The sequence below is a fragment of the Pelodiscus sinensis genome, chromosome 6 (genome assembly GCF_052426305.1).
Source record: "Pelodiscus sinensis isolate ZL-2025 chromosome 6, ASM5242630v1, whole genome shotgun sequence".
NCBI lineage: Eukaryota > Metazoa > Chordata > Testudines > Trionychidae > Pelodiscus > Pelodiscus sinensis.
In genome coordinates this window covers 122,356,180-122,369,299 of record NC_143057.1, presented here as the reverse complement: position 1 = coordinate 122,369,299, position 13,120 = coordinate 122,356,180, and positions in this window count along the sequence as shown.

The following is a 13,120-nucleotide window of genomic DNA, read 5'->3' as shown; positions in this document are numbered from 1 at the left end:
AAATAGCAGTTGGCTTGTGTAGATGCTAGGAAAGTTATTTCTAAATAACGGCTGTTATTTCAAAATAATTTTGCTGTGTAGACACAAACTCTGTGAATGTGTGGGATTAACTAAATCCGTTTGGTGTGGTTTCCCTCCTGTGGCTACACTATGAGGTCCATTTCTGAAAATATATTGATTTCACCATAGGAAACGCTTAATAATAATAAAAAAATGCTTTGCAGCACCTCACAGTTCCAAAATGTCACTGGATGATATTCCAGTCTCATAAGCTGTTTTGCCACATACCGGTCACTCTTCTATATAATGCGACCACTCTGAAAGGATGCAGGGGTGACTGTGAGTGAATATTTTGGTTATGGATGGGTAAATCAATTTGGAAATAAAAATAATTCCCCAGCAATCTGCCCTTTGCTAGAAACGAACTAGAAAGAGAACCTTTCTGATGATCTCAAATTAGAGATGGGCCAAATGTAGAAACTTGCCTCCGATACTGAAACTGCTCTCATGCAATGCTTTTGCATCCATTGATATTTTTTTTGCTTGAATGGGTATAATTTGTAGCCAGTTTCCTTGACGGAAGGCAGAGGGATTCAGGCAGAGTACCCAACATTACATATAGTAAATAATGTCTTCTATAAAGAACTGCACTACAGCTAACAACAATTTTCTCCAAGATCTAATTGTCTATATGTTCTGTTAAGAAGATGACACCTGGTACTATTATAGCTAGGACACTACAGTTAGGTTATCATTGCACTATGTACCACAATCATTGGGAAGTTCACAATGAAAACAGGAAAACAGGAACAGAAATTGGATTTTCTTACTCCACAAAGCACCATAAAGCTGATGATATAAAGCTGTGAAGTTCTAATTCCATTCTGTAGAGGGCATGTCTACACCTCAGAGTTATTTCAAAATCACTCACATTATTTTGACATAACAAGGTGTGCATCCACACAGCAAGCCCGTTATTTTGAAATTATTTCTAAATCACAGGCTTGTTATTTTGAAATAATAACCCCTGAATTTACAAGGAATAAGGCCTATTTTGAAATTGCTATTTCAAAATAGGATTAGTGTGGACACTCAGCTGCTGTTATTTTGAAATAGCTACCCCCTAGAATCATTCCAACTAATTACTCCCCAGTGATTCCTGGGGCTCTAAGTCAAGGTAGTGTATGCACGTTAAGGGAGCCTGCCTCAGACTAATTTAGAGGCTTCCCTGTAGGGTGATGCGCTATTTCAAAATAGTTATTTGTGGAGTTATTATGTTGAAATAACTTGTTTTGAAATAAGCTTGGGCTACGTCCATACTGCACTCACTTGCACAAGAAAATATGCAAATGAGGCAAAGCAGTGAATATTGCCGTGCCTCATTTGCATACTTCATGAGCTGTCATTTTTTAGCAACGGGGTTTTGTGCAAAAAGGAGCTATCTACACTACACCTTTTTGCACAAAACCTGCCTCTTGCATAAGAGCCGTTCTGCCTGAAAAAAAACGGCAGAACGGTTCTTGTACAAAAGCCCGTTACGCAAAAATGGTGGCTTATTAAGTATGCAAATGAGGCACAGTGATATTCACCACTTCACCTCATTTGCATGTTTTCTTGCACAATAGGGCTGTGTCTAGACTAGCAAGTTTTCCGCAAAATCATCTGTCTACACTGGCCGCTTGAATTTCCAGAAAAGCACTGACGATCTCCTGTAAAATCATCAGTGCTTTTCCGGAAATATTATGTTGCTCCTGTTCGGGCAAAAGTCTTTTTCCGAAAGACTTTTGCGCAAAAGGGCCAGTGTAGACAGCATAGTACTGTTTTCCGCAAAAAAGTCCCGATCGCGAAAATGGCGATCTGGGCTTTTTTGCGGAAAACCGCGTCTAGATTGGCCATGAACGCTTTTCCGCAAAAAGTGCTTTTGCGGAAAAGCATCCTGTCAATCTAGATGTGCTTTTCCGAAAATGCTTTTAATGGAAAAGTTTTCCGTTAAAAGCATTTTCGGAAAATCATGCCAGTGTAGACGTAGCCGAGATGTATAGATGTAGCCTTGGGGTGCAGACATAGCCTAGATGGCAGTGATACACCTCAGTGCTTTACAATATTTTCCTTCACTTTCATCTGCTCTGTATTACATAAGAACATTCAAGTCACCAGGGCCTGATGAAATGCATCCTAGAATACTCAAGGAGCTGATAGAGGAGGCATCTGAGCCTCTAGCTATCATCTTTGGAAAATCATGGGAGACAGGAGAGATTCCAGAAGACTGGAAAAGGGCAAATATAGTGCCCATTTATAAAAAGGGAAACAAGAACAACGCAGGAAACTACAGACCAGTTAGTTTAACTTCCGTGCCAGGGAAGATAATGGAGCAAGTAATTAAGGAAATCATCTGTAAACACTTGGAAAGTGGTAAGGTGATAGGGAACAGCCAGCATGGATTTGTAAAGAACAAATCATGTCAAACCAATCTGATAGCTTTCTTTAATAGGATAACGAGTCTTGGGGATAAGGGAGAAGTGGTGGATGTGGTATACCTAGGCTTTAGTAAGGTGTTTGATATGGTCTCGCATGATATTCTTATCAATAAACTAGGTAAATACAACTTAGATGGGGCTGCTATAAGGTGGGTGCATAACTGGCTGGATAACCGTACTCAGAGAGTAGTTATTAATGGTTCACAATCCTGCTGGAAAGGCATAACAAGTGGGGTTCCGCAGAGGTCAGTTCTGGGACTGGCTCTGTTCAATATCTTCATCAACGATTTAGATATTGGTATAGAAAGTACGCTTATTAAGTTTGCAGATGATACCAAGCTGGGAGGGGTTGTGACTGATCTGGACGATAGGGTAATAATTCAAAATGACCTGGACAAATTGGAGAAATGGTCTGAGGTAAACAGGATGAAGTTTAATAAAGAGAAATGCAAAGTGCTCCTCTTAAGAAGGAACAATCAGTTTCATACATACAGAATGGGAAGTGACTGTCTAGGAAGGAGTACGGCAGAAAGGAAGATAGGGGTTATAGTGGACCACAAGTTGAATATGAGTCAGCAGTGTGATGCTGTTGCAAAGAAAGCAAACATGATTCTGAGATGCATTAACAGGTGTGTTGTGAGCAAGACACGAGAAGTCATTCTTCCGCTCTACTCTGCGCTGGTTAGGTCTCAGCTGGAGTATTGTGTTCAGTTCTGGGCACCGCATTTCAGGAAAGATGTGGAGAAATTGGAGAGGGTCCAGAGATAAGCAACGAGAATGATGAAAGGTCTAGAGAACATGACCTATGAGGGAAGGCTGAAGAAATTGGGTTTGTTTAGTTTAGAAAAAAGAAGATTGAGGAGGGACATGATAGCAGTTTTCAGGTATCTAAAAGGGTGTCATAAGGAGGAGGGAGAAAACTTGTTCATCTTGGCCTCTGAGGATAGAACAAGAAGCAATGAGCTTAAACCGCAGCAAGGGTGGTTTAGGTTGGACATTAGGAAAAAGTTCCTAACTGTCAGGGTAGTCAGACACTGGAATAAATTGCCCAGGGAGGTTGTGGAATCTTCATCTCTGGAGATATTTAAGAGTAGGTAGATAAATGTCTATCAGGGATGGTCTAGACAGTATTTGGTCCTGCCATGAGGGCAGGGGACTGGATTTGATGACCTCTCGAGATCCCTTCCAGTCCTAGTATTCTATGATTCACCTTCATCTGCTCTGTATTACATAAGAACATAAGAACGGCCGTACTGGGTCAGACCAAAGGTCCATCCAGCCTAGTAGCCTGTCTGCCGACAGTGGCCAGCACCAGGTGCCCTGGAGGGGATAGACTGAAGACAATGATCAAGTGATTTGTCTTGTGCCGTCTGTCTCCAGCATCTGACAAACAGAGACCAGGGACACCATTCTTACCCCCTGGCTAATAGCCTTTCATGGACCCAACGTCCATGAATTTATCTAGGTTCTCTTTAAACTCTGTGATAGTTCTAGCCTTCACAGCCTCCTCTGGCAAGTAGTTCCACAGGTTGACTATGTACTGTGTGAAGAAGAACTTACGCTTATTTGTTTAAAACCTGCTACCCATTAATTTCATTCGGTGTCCTCTAGTCCTTAGATTATGTGAACTAATGAAGAACTTTTCTTTATTCACCCTCTCCACACCAGTCATGCTTTTATAGACCTCTGTCATATCCCCCCTCAGTCTCCTCTTTTCCAAACTGAAAAGTCCCAGTCGTTTTAGCCTCTCCTCATATGGAACCTGTTCCAAACCCCTAATCATTTTAGTTGCCCTTTTCTGAACCCTTTCCAAGGCCAAAATATCTTTTTTGAGGTGAGGAGACCACATCTGTATTGTTGTCAGGGCCCTAATTTACAAATGTTAGAATCCACAATTAGGGCTCAGTTTTCAAAAATGCTCAGTTCCTGCCCAAATCTGCCTGTTTATCTAGGTGCCTAGATTTTGAATACTGGGAACTGAGCTCTTTTGGGAAACTATCCCTGAAATTCTACGGGGGAAAATATAAGAAGAGAGAGGAAAAGTCACCATCTACACCAAGTCCATTCCAGCTGGACAACTTTGATTGATAAACTCATATGCCTCTCCTAGGCTGTGTCTAGACTACATGCCTCTGTCGTCAGAGGCATGTAGATTAGACACATAGGCAAAGGCAAATGAAGCCACGATTTAAATAATTGCGGCTTCATTTACATTTACATTGCTGCCGCGCTGAGCCGACAAACAGCTGATCAGCTATTTGTCCGCTCAGCGCGCTAGTCTGGACGCTCCCCTGCCAACATCAAAGCCCTTTGTCGGCAGCCCCGTTATTCCTCGTGGGACGAGGTTTACCGGGGCTGCCGACAAAGGGCTTTAATGTCGGCAGGGGAGCGTCCAGACTAGTGCGCTGAGTGGACAAACAGCTGATCAGCTGTTTGTCGGCTCAGCGCGGCAGCCATGTAAATGTAAATGAAGCCGTGATCATTTAAATCACGGCTTCATTTGCCTTTGCCAAAACAACAAATCTACATGGCTCCGTCGACGGAGCCATGTAGTTTAGACATACCCCTACTGTCCTAGAACTTCAGAAAAGGAATGGCTGCAATCTCCCATATTACCCACTAAAATATATATGTTAAGAATAATCCGCCCGTAGGTCTTTTTTACATCTTCTTCTCTACAATGGATCTGCAATAAGGCAATTTGATAACCCCTCCCCTGTGCTCCCTTTTGCTCTCTCTCTCTGATTCACTTTTGTAAACCTTTTTTCCCGTTTGTTCCACGTGCGCTCCGTATGTTCCTTCCTCCTCCCAATCCATTGTGATGACACACACCGAGGACGCTGATATTACCGGTCTGTGTTGAATTATAGAGAGCTGTGTAGGAGTGTGTGTCAGGGACCTGAGCTTCGCTTTATTTATAGCTGTGCTGTTTAGGCTTCTGTGGCTGTGGAAGTTGTCATGGCCTGCCAGAACGTACGATTGCCTGGACAGCTTCATCAATAATATAATTCTCAATATGCGGCTAATCAGAGCCAGTCTGTGCTTGCAGTCACTCCACTTTATCAGACAGAAGCAACTTAGGGTTTGGCCTGAGAAATGGTTTGGTGAGAGCCCTAGAAGGAGTTATAGACGCTAAGGCCAGACAGGATTATTGGGAGAAGTCTGACTTCCTACGAAAGCCGGGCCAAAGTGGCATTAGTGGTAATCACCCTGGGGTTGGAAGAGAAGAAGGCTAAATCATTGAATGGTCCAGATATTAAAACATGGAGCTAAACTTAGGCTCTACCACACTGCCCATGTGTGACCTCATGTATGTCACTTAATCTGTCTGCAGCTCTGCTTGCTTTCTGTTATTCAGGGTGAGTCATGCTCCCCTTCTTCTACCCACTGACTGTAAGCTTCAGGGCAGAGACTGTCTCTCAGTAGGGCTATGTCTACACTGGCATGATTTTCCAGAAATGCTTTTAATGGAAAAGGTTTTCCGTTAAAAGTATTTCCTGAAAAGCGCATCTTGATTGGCAGGATGCTTTTCCGCAAAAGCACTTTTTCCGGAAAAGTGTCCGTGGCCAATCTAGACGCGCTTTTCCGCAAAAAAGCCCCGATCATCATTTTCGCGATCAGGGCTTTTTTGTAGAAAACTACTGTGCTGTCTACACTGGCCCTTTTCCGGAACAGTTTTCCAGAAAAAGACTTTTGCCCGAACAGGAGCAGCATAGTTTTTCTGGAAAAGCACTGATGAGTTTACATTAGATCGTCAGTGCTTTTCCGGAAATTCAAGTGGCCAGTGTAGACAGCTGGCAAGTTTTTCCGGAAAAGCGGCTGATTTTCCGGAATAAGTGGCCAGTGTAGACACAGCCTATGTGTTTGTACAGTGCCTACTACAATGGGGCTTCTGGGCACTAGAATAATCCAAAACATTAATGAGAAGATAAAAAACTGCAGTCTCTGTGGAGGTTCTTTTAACGAAACACTGCAGTCTCTGTGGAGGTTCTTTATTACAGGTTGAACCTCTGTAAACTTGGATTTCTTGGTCCAGCAACATCTGTGGTCTGACAGGACCATGGATGTTCCAGGACCAGAAAGTCCCCATTGAAGGCAGGCAGTGGGGCCAGGAAACTGGTGTGCCACAGTGGGGATGCCCAGGACGGCCAGGAGCCCTGTGCACAGGGAGCTGGGCTAGAGCTAAGCTTTCCAGCATAGCATGGGAGGGGAGCAAGGCTGGTGGCATAGGAGGAGCCGGTGGTTCAGGGCTGGGGGATCCAGTAGCAGGAGTGCTGGATATGATCTCCCCTGGACTAGCAAAATCCCTCATCCAAGACCAGTCAGGTCCCAAGGAGGGTGGACCAGGGGGTCCAACCTGTAGCATGAGCCTGCCCAGGGGCTGTGTTGTCTTGAATGCTGTCCACAGGATTTTAATGGCGTTTTAATGCATGTCCTTTTCGCTCAAGTCCACCACTTCATCATTTACATGATTTTTCAGGGAGCTGTTCAATATTCTGCTGGGAAGCTGTTTGTTTTTTCTGAAGGATACAAGGAACCTATTTGCACATAACAGCTGCTTACAAAACCCCTAGGTTGGGTTAATGCACATTTTGCTAATGCTATAAAACCGCAAAGGGGCTGGATACCAAATTATCAAAGCATTGAAGTAAAAATGCTAAGTAGCTGTCAGCTCCAGCTGAGTGATGCTAGAGCCTGTTCTCCAAGTGCGGGTATTCTACAGGGAATGTATTGCCACCTCTACAGACATCATACACCACTTATTTTGTGTGCCTCTAGGAGATGACATTTTACCTATCAAGCAAAAGCCCATAATACTTTAATAACTGAGCCATCAAAACCTTCCAAAGAAGGTCAGCTCATGTGGATGGTAATTCTGATTGAAATTACAGTAGCACCTAGATGTCTCTACCAACATCCTTGCCACATTCAGCTAGGCGCTGTCCACTTAGGATGTGTCTACATTTGAGCTGGGAATCCTTAGCTCATGGAGGCAGACCTGTGTTCATGGGGCTCAATCATCACTTAGTTAATAGGTAGTAGATTTAAAACAAACAAAAGCAAGTATTTCTTCATACAACCACAGTCAACCTGTGGAACTCCTTGCCAGAAGATGTTGTGAAGATCAGGACATTAAGGGTACATTTCCGCAGCAGGGCTAAAGTTGAGTTAAGCTACGCAACTTCAACTACATCAATTACATAGTATGGCAGCCTGAGAGCAGGGGGCTGTCGAGACCTCATGGAAGGCAGATATGTGGGGAGCTGAGTATGTGGTTTTATTTCCCCTGAGTAGGCTGCTAAAGACTGTGGCACAGCCAGCCACACCTGAAGCCCATCTGGTGTCAGCCTGAAGGGAAGGCTAATTGGCACACCTCTGACCAGTTAAGGTGGATGAGCACACTATAAAACCCCTCCCCCTGGCTGGAAGGGCCAGTAGGGAATGGAAAAAGGACACTGGACTGGCCAATGATGAACAGGGCTCTGGTAGCGGAGAACCCTCGCCTTCGTGGCAGTATTAGGGACTCTGCAAGCCTCTGAGGCACACAAAAACCCACCAGGAAGTGCAGGACCCATGGGCTTAGCCCAGACTTTGCCACTGTAGCTTAAGTTGAAATAGCTTAATTTGGCTTTTGGCGCTGTCTACACAGCAAGAAGTCAAAGGAAGAACATGTTTCCTTTGACTTCCCTTGCTCCATGTGAAATGAGGGTTACCATGAGTTATAGTAAGAAGTCCTCCAGCTCGACATTATTTTGAAATAAAGGCTTGTGGTGTAGACGCGCACAATGTTATTTCAGAATAACACTATTCTGAAATAACACTGCTGTGTAGACATAGCCTAACAGGACTCAAAAAAGAACTTAGATAAATTCACGGAGGATAAGTCCATCAATGCTTATTAGTCCCCTGCCTCTCTTTATCAGAGGCTGAGAAGGAATGACAGGGTAGGATCACTTGATTATTGTCTGTACTGTTGATTCCCTCTGAGGCACCTAGAATTAGCCACTGTTGGAAGACAGGATACTGGGCTAGGTGAACTTTTGGTCTGCTTCAGTATGACCATTCTTATGTTCGTATGGCAGCTTGGGTAAGCTGCATGAGTATGTACCCAGAGGTTAGGGTGGGACTGTTGTCAGACTACATCTACACTGCAGAGTTTTTGCGCAAAAACTCATGGAGTGTCCACACTACAAGCGTGTTTTTACGCAAGAAAAAATACAGCAGATCATCAGAAGACAGGGCTTTTTGCCCAAGAGTTATTCCTCTTTGTACGAGGAATAAGCCTTTTTGTGCAAGAGCTTTTGCACAAAAAGGCATGTGTGTACAGACAACAGGGGTTTCTTGCGTAAGAAATCTCTATAGGAAAAAGCACAGGTGCTCTGATGGCCATTCCATGAATGGTCATCAGAGCTTTCTTGTGCAAGAGCATCCATGGCAGTGTGGATGCTCTTGTGCGCAAAAGCACATGGTAGTGTGGATGTGCTCTTGTGCAAGAACTTTTTGCAGAAGACGCATAACAGGGATTGATGCTCTCACTGCTATGATGTCCACCAGAGCAACCAGTGCAAAAAAGGGCACAAAAAGACTGTTTCCTGTTGATCTTAAGAAAGGGGGAAGAGATTAGACGAGTGCATTATGGGACACTGATGACATGAACCCATAACCGCCATCTGCACAGTTTTGGTCCCAGTGGGCACCGGAAGCATAAGCCAGAATTCAAAGTTACCCACAGTGCGTTGCTCTCTGAGTCGACGGAAAGCTCCTTAATGGGGACACATTACTTTGGACTACATTGAATTCCTCCCTGCAGCGAGGACACAGACCTTTGACTTTGCAACATCGGGTGACCAGAAATCAACCATAATAGATTTAACCTTAGTGTAGAGATGTCCATACTTTTTTTCCCCCTTTAAATGCATATCAGATGGAACAGAAGGATTTGGGTAGGCTCTGCAGTGGGTGAACTTCATCTGTGGCTAATACTAGTCATATAAGAATTTGCCTTTGTCCCTCCTTTTCTTTTTCATGGACGGAAGAATTGAGATCGCCCAGTGAATCATATGTAACTGTGAGCTAAATTTTTGACCAGCTCTATCTAATTAAACTTACCCACCATTCTATTTAAAGCATGTTGATGTTTTGGAGAAAGCACGGTCTAATTATTAGATGAGATGAGATAAGACCATAGTGTCATTGCTGTTTATTCGCTTCTAAGCCTTTTAGCTAAGATCATTTGTTTGCATTACAATATATTCTAGAGGCTCTGAGCAGGGCTTGGCACCCCACCGTATTTGGTTTTGTAGCAGTACTGTAAAAAGTCCTTGCTTACTGTCTAAGTAGGAGGGACAACATATGGGAATGAAAAATAGACAGGAGAAGCACAAGGTAACAGCAGCACAACTATGATAAGTGCAATATGCGGCAGTCACAGTACACCCACTGTCTGACTGTTGTCAAAGTGTTTTACAGTCATTGTGGCACAGTAGGTAAACAATAATGGGGCAAGATTATAGTCTATGGGACAGATCCTCAACCTGAGTAAATCATTATAGCTCAATTGAAGGCAATGGAGCTATGACAATTTGCACCAGTTGAGGATCTGGCCTTATATTCTTCCTTCTCCAGAAAAATGCAAAGCTTAATTTCCCCCTGCCATATGCTCCTATACTTTCAAAAAGAGATTACTTTGTTTATTTGCTTTTTTATGGGGAAGGGCCCGCCTTTGTCACTCTCATCAGCAAAGCCTGTAATTACATCCATTGTCAATTTCAGAGCTCGGAATTCCCCTTAATACATTTTACTGTTCACCCTGCTTCATCAATGAAGTCGAATGTGACATCCTCTAACAAGATTGGTAGAATGGCGAGGCAGCTCAATAATTAATTCAAATGCTACTCACGTGCTGGAGCAAATAGAATTTCTTCTGACAGGCCGCTTGTCATGTTATGGTCTTATTTGATTAACTCGCCCCTTTGGAGGTGTTCGTGATCTCATTATATCTTTAATGATAAAATTCCCTTCTGCTATGTGCTATTTTATATTGCATTAAAAGGGATTAATTCATATTTTGCTTGTTACTCATGTAATTGGATAAATATTTAACGGAGGCAAGTTGATTAAATTTCTGATAAGCCTATGCACAGCACCTAAATTACAGTCTGAATGTCTCAAAAGTTGGTTAGTGGAGCAGCTGATAAACCCAATCAAACTTTCCCTGAAGTGTGTTGTTTTAAGGCCACAGATTTGTTGTTTGTTTTACACGTAGCAGTACCAATAACATAGATTCTAAAGCCACCAGGGTCAATGCGATCCCTAGATTGACCTTCTTTATAATACAGACTAATGAACTTCTCTCAAATAATTCCTTGAGCCGATCATCCGGAAAAGCATCCGATCTCGATATATATTTATCGGTGACAAAGAAACCCTGGGAAATTGTTCCAATGGTTAATTGCTCTCAGAGCTAAAAATGTACACCTTATTTCCAGGCTGAATTTGTCTAGTTTCAACTTCCGAATGTTGACTCCTCTTGTACTTTTCTCGGCTAGACTGAAAATCTAATAAAGGATTTTGTCCTGGTATAAAAAAGGAATTGGTTACATAGATCGCAATGCAGAGAATTGAAATTGGAAGGTGAGCTCGTAGACTGTGGTGGCACTTCACTGAATTAATTGAGTAAGTGTGGCGCATGTCATGTGCTTAAAAGGTGAAACTGTTGGGGCACGTCAATACTTACAAAAGAACGATGCTCCGGAAGCTGATCTTCTAGTATTTCATTGAGTGGGTCTAGAATAGATCCATAAATCGAATGCTGAGGGCAGCCGCCACTGGTATCTAGTACTTCTCATTCTGCGAGGAGTAAGGGAAGCCAATTGGAGCATTTGAATCCATCAGCTTCCTGATGTGTTGACACCTCCATAGCTCGACTTAAGGGAAGACGACTCCAGTTATGACTTTTGCATAGCTGGAGCTGCGTATATTGGGAAATGTAAAATGAATATGGGTCTGAGATGGTGGTAAGGATTTCAGCCACAGCAGACATTTCCCTTGGACATGCTCTTGCCCTTCATTTTTGCAGCCTAGGAAACCAGATAAGTATGGAGTTGCTCTATTTTGTTATTTCTCTTGCTCATCCTCTTTGGCTCTGCATAATGTATCTTCAGGGTCAAATCCTTGTAATCTCTGTAACCTTTTAGTTTGTAGCATAGGAATGTGCTGATTTAATTAGAAATTCTGTAAATAGTAATTAGGGGCGGGTATAATTGCATTCATTATTTGCTTATTAATATTTATTTTATGGGAGTTAACATTACTAAATTCTTACTCAGAACTCTTAGTACTACCAAAACAAAACAGAACAGAACAAAACAAAACCAACCTTGATCACCCAGTTTAATGAGATGGGGCATGACTTAAGTATCATGAAAGTAGAATCATAGCATACTAGAACTGAAAGGACCCTTGAGAGGTCATCAAATCCAGTCCCTTCCCTTCACGGCAGGACCAAGCACCATCTAGATCATCCCTGATATATGTCTATTTAACCTGCTTTCAAATAACTCCAATGATGGAGATTCCACAACCCTCCTAGGCAATGTATTCCATAGCTTAACCATTCTGACAGTTAGGAAGATTTTCCTAATGTCCAGCCTAAACTCCTCTGCTGCAATACATGCCCCATACATCTTGTCCTATAAGCAGATGTTAAGGAGAATAATTTTCTACTTCTTCCTTGTAATACCCTTGTAGGTACTTAAAGCTGCTATCATGTCCACTGTCAGTCTTTGCTTTTCCAAATGAAAGAAACCCAATTCTTTCAGTCTTCCTCAAAGGCAATGTTTTCTAGACCTTCAATACTTTTGTTGCTCTTCACTGCACCCTCTCCTATTTCTCCATGTCTTTCCTGAAATGTGGTGTCCAGAACTGAACATAAACTTCAGTTGAGGCCTAATCAATGCAGAGTAGAGGGGGAAAATTACTTCTCGTGTCTTGCTCACAACCCTCCTGTTAATGCATCCCAAAATATTTTCTTTTCTTGCAATAGTTTCACACTGACCCATATTTCGCTTGTGGTCCATTATGACCCCAGATCCCTTTCTAAGTACTCCTTTCTAGATAGTCATTAGTCATTCTCTGTGTGTGAAACTGATTGCTCCTCCCTATTGAACTTAATCCTATTTCCTTCAGACCATTTCTCTAGTTTGTCCAGATCATTTTGAATTATGATCCTATCCTCGAAGCATATGTAACCCCTCCCAGCTTGGAATCATAAATCATCTGCAAACTTCATAAGCGTACTCTCCATGCCATTATAGAATCATAGAATGCTAGAACTGTAAGGATCTCAAGAAGTCATCGAGTCCAGTCCCCTGCCCACATGGCAGGACCAACCACCCGCTAGATTATCCCTGATAGATGTCTGTCTAACCTCCTCTTAAATATCTCCAGTGATGGAGAATCCACAACCTTCCTAGGCAATTTATTCTAATGCTTAACTCCCATGAAAATTAGGAAATTTTCCCTAATGTCCAACCTAAACCAACCTAAACCAACAAATTATCTAAATTGTTGATGAAGATATTGAATATAACCAGTCCCAAACCAGATCCTGGTGGAACCCTGTTTGTTATGCCCTTCCAGCT